Consider the following 10000-nt stretch of genomic DNA (forward strand, 5'->3'; position numbering starts at 1 on the left):
GCTGAAACATCTATGCTGACTTTTCAGCCAAGACTGGAAGGCACCTACTCCTGCTGGATGCAGCTCTATTCCAATTCTTCCTTCCCCAAATCAGGATAAAACTCCTCCTATCAGTAAGACCACACAGGTGGTGCTAATGCCAAGAATTCTTCAATGGCTCTCCTCTGCAAGCCACACCAGGGAACAGGAATGTCACTTCAAAAATGGTTTTTTCTGCTGTCAAGCTGCTGGAGCTTCAAAGCAGTTCCTTGCTGCCTGTGCTTTCATGCAGTTTGATGCCTGTGTTTTTAGGGTTTATACATTAATGCTTGTTTCAGGCAGTCTGCAATAGCTCATTCCACACAGGGCAAAACTCTCTAAGAAATAGACGACCTTCAGTTACTCTGGCTTAATTCTGTTCAAAACAATTCTTACAAGACAAGATAAGAGAAATCATTAGTTCTTTGGGTTCATGAGATGGCAGGAATTAAGAGAAGTTGCTCTGCTGCCCTGGGAACTAGTGTAAACAGAGCACTAGAGAGGGACAGAGGTAAGAAATGGGATTTTCTGAGCTGTTCTCAGGGAAGAATTATTTTCTATGCACAAAATAGAAAATCTCTTTCTCTTGATACTTCAGAAAATGACTAGTGGAATGATTTAATGCTATGTAATGAAGGGCAAGAGTGAAGTGAAACACATTCTCAAATCCCCTTTCATCAACTTCTCGGAGATCATAAAATGCTGAAGCTCCAGAGCCTCTTAACACCAACTTCAGCTTCAAAACCACCCCTATTTTGACACTTAAAATGTCAGGTTCCTGCCATCATCTTGCTGCGTTTGTACCCTGCCATCATGTCTGGAGGAGATGGCACACTTCCTTCTAAAGGCTGCATTTAATCTGCTTTCCAAAGGTATGTTTTTTAGCCATTAACCTCTACTCTCTGATCAGAACTCTTCAGAAAGAGCCTTATTTTTTAATCAATGTTTTGCTCCAAGGACAGGAGGAGTTTAAATTGTGAATTTCCTTTCCTAGATGTCTCCATGCCATCTCCACTGAAACTAAAGTAGTGGGTCTGAGTCATCCTCGAAGTATTCCAGTTTCATGCTGAAATCTGTTGGATACACAGGATAAAAATGCAGTAATGCAGGAGTGAATCATCTCAGCAAAAACTTGGGGTTTGTAGCATCCACTTCTGCAATGCTCCATGGAGTACATGGCTGATTAAACTATGGGTGCCATTGCTGCCTCCTACCTCAAATTAGTTTTCAGCACTGTATGAGGGATAACTTCCTCCTGGTTTTCTTGGGATAGCAAGGAAGCAGAAGAGTAAAAGTTCAATATCGTCCTTATTTATTTTTAATATTTTCCCTGTGATTTATTATCTGAGACACAGGATGTTTCCCTGAGAGCTATGATTCTTTGACTGTCTATTCAATATTGCCATTTATTTGTTTAGGCTGAGAGATCTGAGCTTACAGTATCTAATGTTGCAGTGAGGTTCTTGCAGACTCAGAGTTTTTGTAAAGTGGAAATTCCTCCTCCTGTTAAAGGAATTCTGCTTTCTTTGGAAAAAATGGAGGGAACACCTTACTGCCTTTTTTTTATCTTTTTTTTTTTGTAAGTACCTTATTTTTATCAGTTGATCTTATCAAATTTACCTATTGAAATTCTATCCATTTTACCTCTTGAAAACTGCAATGGATTCATATTCTGAATATTGTTTTTTCTGGTCTGCAGAGGTTAAGGGAGTCATCAGAAGCTATCACATTACCAGAAGGTATTAAAAATATGGAAGGTGATGAGAAGGGCTCAGTGTAACTACTAGCAGCATATAAAAATGAAAAATGTTCAGCTTAACAGTTTTGATGCTGCTTCTGTTTGCCTTATCTATGAAAGATACAGCAATCCTCTGCCTTGCCAGTTGCTCCTCTTATCTACCCCAACTCACTGCTATTTGTCCTCTTGGCTTCAGATTCTATCCTCAGCCTTTCCCACAACCTCCTGACTTCCGTAAAATGGGGGAAGGGAAAAAGGAGGAAAAAAAAATCTAAACCAGCCTAAAAAATCCCCAAAGTTTGGGGAAAATATTAGAGTTCCCTGCACTCCCAACCTGAAGAGACAGGAGGTTGCTTAGGGTTTTATGTACAGGTTGTTCAAAGATGCTCACATGTCCAGTCCAGGAAGAACATTGATTTAAGTCTCTGCCTCTGAAGAACAAAGATGATGAAAAATTCAATGCAAAATGGAAGGCAAATGCAGCCAAATACCACTTGATGAATCACTAGTGTAATCCACCAGTATCACAAGCCTCTAGCAAAAGTGACAGCAGATAGTTTATCCCCAATGGCACAAAAATTATGGATGTGGTATTCATAACATCTCTGAGTAAGTAGTCCTGAGACTGGTCAATATGGAAAAAACATGAGCAGTCTCTTGTTAAATCTTTGCCCTAGATATTTATTTATTAGCCTGACAAAATGGATCATGTGGTGTGCATAGATGGCACAGAGCATACTGTCCTTGCTGCTCAGCTGGAGGGAGACACAGGAAGGTTACTTGGGTTAGAAACCAGGTCAAGCAATCAGCCAAGGAGCTGGGAACAACAACATTATGTGCTGTCAGACCAAATCTGACCTGCTAAAAATGCAAGCAGGGCGGGCAGTGATCCTGCCCGCTAGTTCGGTGCCTCTGCTGCTGCTGCTGAAACCCTTTATCTCATTGAAAATGTTTTTTTTTCAAAAATATAAACAGAACCCAATCCTGTAGAGGAGAACATGGTCAAAAAGAAAGCCAGTTATTATACTGGGAAATGTTAAGAAACCTTAGTTGAGATAGCACAGAGGGAAGATTTCTACACCAAGCTGCAGATAGCACCAGTGACAACAGTGAATGTGTTACCTAAAGTTTTATACTGCATTTTAGCAAGCTTTTTTTTTTAAGTTGGAAATGTAAAAATATGTTCCTGCTCTCTGAGTAACAGAAACAAATTATTTTAAGGGTTAATATGATTTGAGGGTTTGTTTTTTTTTTGCTTTGAGGAGGCTTATTTGAATAATACTCATTATTGGGTTTTGTTTTAATATATATATTCAACTCTCTAGACCTGGCAATACCTCTGAAGCCTTCAGTTTCAATTTGGCCATCTTCATGTCTGTGTTGAGGGAGGAACATAATTGTGAAAACAGGCTTTGCAAAACCTCTCAGTCTTGGTTTTTTGCCCAGTGATACACTGGGGGACTTGGCTATATGAATGTGTATGTTCTGGAACATCAGAGATGAAGAGAAATGGAAATCAGCATTGCATTTCTCCTTCCCTTCAAAACCATAATATGCCATAGTATGATCTCCATTTGCTGTCGTGCCAGTCAGTGTGTGTAGGATGTGTCTAGCCTGCTTCAGGTCTGAAGAAGATGTCATACACAGGAGCTATCAAGGCTCAGCTCCTCAGATCTGCAGGGAACTGAATTTGATGGATCAGTAATCTCATCTGGTTTTTCAATCCCATTTGCTTTTGCCCCATTAGAAGCCTCAATGAGCTAAAATGTCCCTGGCCTGTCAACAGTGGAGTCACCTCTGTAGCTGGAATAGATGGACTAGATGGCATGGATGAAGGCTGCTGGGGCAGTCTTTTGGTGTTTTCTTCCTGTCTCACTAAAGTGTTTGGAAAACACCAAAATTTCCCACAGAACCTATCCAATAGAAAACAGCTATTTTCATGTGGATTTATCAGTTGGATCTGTGACAATATTCATATAAAATGCTCATTCTATGTGTGTGTGGATGGTAGGGAATGCTGCTTTTAAGACAAGAAGAAAAAGCAGTGGAAAGGCAGAGCTTTAAGACTTTTTGTTTTCCCAATAGGAAAGAAATAGTCTTTCTTTGGTTACATTTTCTTTGAAAAACACCTCATGCTTTCCAAATTCAAAAAGTTCCTTTCTGTAGTTTTTTAGCCTCCTTATACCTTAAGTTTACCGGAGTATTGAAGGATGGAGATTTTCGGGTGTTTGAAAGCTGAGACTACTTTTCAGTGAAGTCACCAGGAGCTTCATGACTAATTTTAGTAGGGAGGAGGAAGGTGAGCAATCCTTGCCACCTGACATCAGACAGGAAGCTGAATACATCCACAATTGCTCATCTGCTGACAATTCAAGAGTATTTTGCTATCTTTAAATAAATAACATAAAAAGTCACCTGTAGACTTGTCCTGAAACAGGAGGAAAGAGGAAAGTTGGAAAAAGTTTCCATGGCTGCTCTGTTTTTACTTTTCAGTTTTTTGCTTGGAAGAGCGATCCATCGCTTTCTTGTTTGTTCTCCATCCTCTGCATGTCTGTCCTCACCCTTCTCTCACATACCTGTGTATGAATAAAGGTCTTTGGTCCTTTGTGATCCAGCTCTTTAAACCACAGAAGTGCTGAGTGGAAGGCACCTCTTGAGGTTATCCAGTCTAACCTCTCACTCACTTTCTTCTCAAACAACATTTATCTAAGAACCTTAGGAGCATCAATCTTCTTTACCAAGTGACAGCATCTTATGAAAAATCCAGGCTATCTGCAGCTTTGTGACCCTTCCAATTTAAAACCTGTTCCGCTTCCTCATCTCCTCTACTTTCCTGTGGCTATGGCAGGCTGCCAAGCCTTTCAGCAGGACACTTCTACATTTTGTTTTTCCCTGTGTTCCTTTCCCCTCCCACTGAGTTGTCCAACTCCCTGTAAATTTGAAGTCTTACCATCTTTTCTTTACAAGTTAATATGGCCCTGTTAGGCACACTTGGTAGAAGCCAATAATCAAGTACCACAGAAGATGGAAGTGCTTTGTTTGTCGTAGTGCTGGATCACTTGACAATAAAAAATCATTATCCCCCGAGTCATTCAGTACCTCTTCTTTGAGTAACATACACCAAAATAGCAACTGAAGTGCCTGGTGACCATGGTCATAAAAAGAGGATGAGAAATACTACTTGTTCTTTCTACCCACCTCAGATTACAGGACAGCCACACCATGAGTTTTCTTTGGCTTGAAATGCCTCCTCTTCCTTCTGCTGAGGAAGACAGAGCCAGGGAGAACAGACTGTGGCATGTGGGAAGCAGCAGAAGGCCATGGGAATAAAATGCACTTACTGCTGCTGCTGAGTTATTGACAGTGGACAAGCACTGTTGAAGCACATGGGACAGGCATGTGGAAAGGGGAAAGGTGTGCTGAGAAGGTAGGCCTGGGGAAAAAGCCCAAAGCAAAAGCAACTGTGGGGGGTCTCCTCTGCTAGGGAGCTGTGATGCTGCTGGGCTTCCAGACAGCATCATGTGGGATGGCTAAGACAGCAGCAGAAATATTCATTAAAATTACTGTTTTAGCTTTTTGGACAATTAGTCCGATAATTACGCCACTTATTTATTATAATAGCCTGCAGTTAATGGATGCTTTGCAAGGGAATTAATGTCTCCAAATTATTTTAGAAATACCCTGAATATGCCATCTTTATAAATAATAATGCAGAACGTCTGTGTAGGATGCTTAAATAAGTTGCAGATTGCTGTGTCAGGGCACCCTGCTACCCAGACATGCTGACCACCATTCCAAAGCCACACTTGCTCCTCAGAAAGTCAAACACACATTAAGGAAAAATCTCTTGCCATGGGGCTGGGAGCAGGACCCTGAAGCTGCTGTGTGCACTACCAGAGCAGGGATGCTCTGTAGCAAGCTGTGCACACACAAGGCCCTGCTCGTGCTTTGCTCCCAGCAGCAGCAGCAGGGTAATACCTCACCTGCCTCAGCCTTGGCTTGGTTTGTGCCCTGCCTCTTTGTCAGAGAGAGATGGTGCCTTTGCCTACAGGCTGTGGCAGGCCTATTTATGATCTGCTCAGCACAGCCTGTCAGAGGCAGTTAAGATACCTTCACCTAAGCAAATGCTACTTGCTATCGCCTTGTTACAAAACAAAGGTCGTTTGAACTGAAAATACCTCTGTTCCTGACCAGAGTGGGGGAGAGCTCTGTTAAGCTGGCTGCTGAAGCAGCACAGGAGCCATGAGAGTGGGGAAGGGAGCAGAAGCTGGAAGCTAACACAGCTATTGCCGGAGCACAGATGATGTTGACTGAGTTTGCATGGATAAAACAAGCAGCCTCTCCAACCCTCGGTCCAGGTTTCAGCTGGCTTATCCAAGGCTCCATGTGGAGCAGTGCAGCTGTGTGACCTTGCCTGATTTCACTAATTGCCATTAAGATATGATAAAGTCCATGAGTTAAATGATATGTAAGATGAGAGAAAGAGATAGCAGGTCCAAGGATTCAAAAGGAGAAATACAGCCTTGACAGAGGCATACAATTCTAAGGAAAATGCATGGAAGAAAATGGCAGTTGGGCAATATCAAGCATCAGCCTTCTCTCATGCAGCAACACAGACCACCATTTCCCTAGCCAGCATGCTGGAAGGGCTGTAGCAGTTTCCCTGTTGGGGTGGTGAATGTGTCCACGTTAGCCTGTGCTGAACAGCCAGAAGCATGACCACTTCAGCACGTGTCTCATCCCACTGCCCTGACTGCACTGATTTCATTTTGCAGTCAAATTAATTCCCGTTTCCAGCTCCGTCTTCATGCTGGCACAGCAGAGAGAAAGGAGTGGTCCAGTAGTGGTGGCTTAGTGCCACACTGCTCTTTTCAGATACCCACAGCCTGTGTGGTGAATGTAAAACTCCAGGACTGGAGCCTGGATCTGGGAATCCTAACTCCAACAGCTACAGAAGTACTCAAGCCATGCTTCCCAGACAATGGGTGATTTGCACTGATTTGCATGGAGTAAATCAGCTGTACACATAAAGCTGCAATATTTAATACCTCCATTAACTGCCTTTATATCAAAGGGGCAGGATGGAGCCTATCTTTATGCATACCTTGGTTTTGTGACTCTGTGCCATATTTTTAAAGAAGGACAAGATGTTCTGTTCTACAAGCAGCACCTACTGAACGATATGAACTAGCCAGGTACTTAAAATTATAATGGTGGCTAGCCTCTAATGGACTGAAAACTGTGTAAACATGACAAATCCCATAAAAATGAAGATAATTATGCCTTCTGTATCAGGCATTTTTTGAACATGAACAATGTGTGTTCAGGAAGAATAAAGATTCACTGAAGCTACAGGGGAAATAACGTCAGCTAGCGTTCATGGGGCTGTAACAAAATATTGTTTACAGATCTCCACTGGTTGTGAAATTATCTCTACTGAATAAACTGGATGTGGTCTAAAGCAAAGATTGAAGGAGCATAAAACATGTAATATTGTAGTTACAAGGCACATAAAATCTTATTGGATCTGTGATAAATATTTGTGCCTGAGCAATTTTACACTTTACAAACTGCTTTCCCTGGAGGATGGTTAAAGAATACGAGGACACCCTATTTATCAGTTTCAAAATCAAGAAGCTAACACCCTGTGATGAGGGTACAATATACCTGTGTTCAAAAGTGTCCAATTAATTGTTTAGTTTTTTATTGAAAATACTCTCTTTTTTATTAAAGCTGCTTTCAATAGATAGGGGTATCATCTCTTGGGCTGCATTAATAAAGGCAGAAGATGTCCCTAAAGTGATGCTGGTTTGGAATTGAAACCATATATTAAACTCCCCATGGGGGATGATGAGTCCACAATGCAGAGTTAAATGGAAGCTCTGCATTCAGCTGCTGTACAACATGTGGAATTTTTCTGTGGGACTTGGAAAGGCTGTGCTGTACATTTTAAAAGGATTTAGCAAAAAATGCAGGCATGTACTTTGTGAAATTTGTGGATGGGGAAGGAGGGCATTTGAAGATGAAGATAAGAGTCCCTAAGTTGCAAGGACATGTTTTCTGCAATCTTGTATTTTAAAATCCATAAGGACCTCACATGCTAAGTTTGTTTTTTCCTTTTGACTTGGCCTTTTATACACTGATAATTCCTTATGCATTTTTCTGTTATTCTTCATTGATTGTTCCTGGGTGTAGCCATTTTTTCCTTGGGAAGAAGTCTCCACCTTTTTCCATGCATGGAAGGAATTTAAAATATGAAAACTAAAATAAGTCTTCTCTATAGATGACTTTCTCATTTCCCACATCACTTTTTGTTCAAATCTCAAGCTTGCTCCTAGTTTAATTCTCTGTAGGAAGACCTTACCTCAACCTTTTCTTAATAACATCTTATTTGTCAACTTCCTTTTTATTCACTAACCAGCATGAAGGTTTATCCCTTACTCTTGAAAACAACTATTTCCATCACTCCTCACAGAGGTGCTTACTAATTGCCAGGTCAAATAGTCTCAGGATGTGGTTTGGTGTTCTCATTGAGTCATCCTTGTGTTTTCTGAAGAATTGATTTGAAGAAAGCAGAAAAGAGTGCCAAGTCACCACAATTAGATTGGGGAGAGCTAACATCTCTGAGCCTGGAGCAAATCTGTGCTGCTGAACAGCTGTATATCAGCAGGTGAAGAAACAAGAGATTATTTAAAATTGTGCCCACCATTGTACAGATTTGGTGTAGGGCTTGTGCTGTGTGATGCAAGAAAACAGTAGTAGTGTCTCTCTGAACAAAATAAACCTTCTCTTCATCTTTTAGGGAGGTAGGGGGTAACAATTTAAGGAACTGCTGTATCTGCATTGTTTCATGCTGGATGTGGACTGGAACAGTAATATTAGAGGGAAAGTGTTTCTGTTTCAGAAGCAAAGTCTCAAGGTAATGTTCAGCAGCTAAATATCTACCAAAATGAGGGCAGTGGAAAGAGGAAGAGGCAGGTGACCATGTATCTCTTACAGAGCAGTTCCATATAATGTATTTGTATATACATGTACATTTGCTTGCACCCCTGGAGTTGTTTAGAGGGTTAGAACAGAACATTTTTTATTATGGAGTAAGTGCCACCACACATATATTCTGCCTCACATAATTCTGAAACTGGGCAATGCAGCAAGAGGATTTGAGTAACCCAGCCCTACCCAAAATGATCAAAAGCAGATGGCTTTGACTAAGTTGCTTTTCAGAGCCATTGGTGGGCAGTGGGCAGTTTTACCCATCTGCTGCAGTTGGGTGATTTGGACAGTGAACATGTTTGGAGAGCTAAGTGCCAGGGTAGGAAGCTCAGTGCCACATAGCTGTAAATAACGTCGAGTATTCCATATGATTAAACATCTTTAACTGGTTGATCACTTCCCATTAGTTATCTGGCTAGGACTGAGATTAAATTAAAGTCTTGCAACCTACTGGGACAGCTCTCACAGCTACACAAGCTTACAAGCAATTTGGCTACCAGGCCACTCTAGGCAGCTCACGGAGAGAGAGAGTTAAAGTCAATTATCAGCCCTCTCACCCATTTAATTTCTGGAATGGTGACTTAGACAAAAAAGGATGTCTGTAGGTAAAGCTGAAAGTCTGGATTGAATGATCAGACCTGCAGCACGTCAAATGTTTTTTATTTTTGTGTGATGCATCATAGTCCTGATATTTTTCATTTCTTTACTGGTATTGACACACCACTGGGGAAAGCCCTTGCCTCTAGCTGCTCCAGATGCACATTAAATTAACAAATTTTCTGCTATCTTCATAATCAGAAAAAAAGTAGCCAGAAAGATAAACAGGAGATGTCTAATCACATTCAAGTCATCACTCTATCTTTCCTCATCTCCAGTAGCCTGAGGAAATAGCAACTGCATTTTGCATCATGTCCTGAAAGTCATCAGTCCATATCCACCACAAAGTGATGCAAAATGCTGGCAAGTCTATTCCCAGCAGGCTACCAGAGTCCAGGGTGAAAGTCCCTGAAAAGTGCAAACTGTGTAAGGAAGCAATTCCTTCCTGCATTCCAGTTATCAGGAGCAGGAAGCAGGCTGGTATCTCCAAGGTTTAACTTGTGCCTCTATTTGTGCTTTCTCACATGTCTATATTTCTTGCAGAGAAAAGCATCAAAATCTGAATTCCCCATATTGCCATGTTTATTAATTCCATTCATTTTTTGTAAGGCAGGAAATATTAAAGTGTAAGCTCAAAGGAAAATGTGATTTTTT

This window comes from Molothrus aeneus, chromosome 4, assembly GCF_037042795.1.
Source record: "Molothrus aeneus isolate 106 chromosome 4, BPBGC_Maene_1.0, whole genome shotgun sequence".
In the NCBI taxonomy this organism is placed as follows: domain Eukaryota; kingdom Metazoa; phylum Chordata; class Aves; order Passeriformes; family Icteridae; genus Molothrus; species Molothrus aeneus.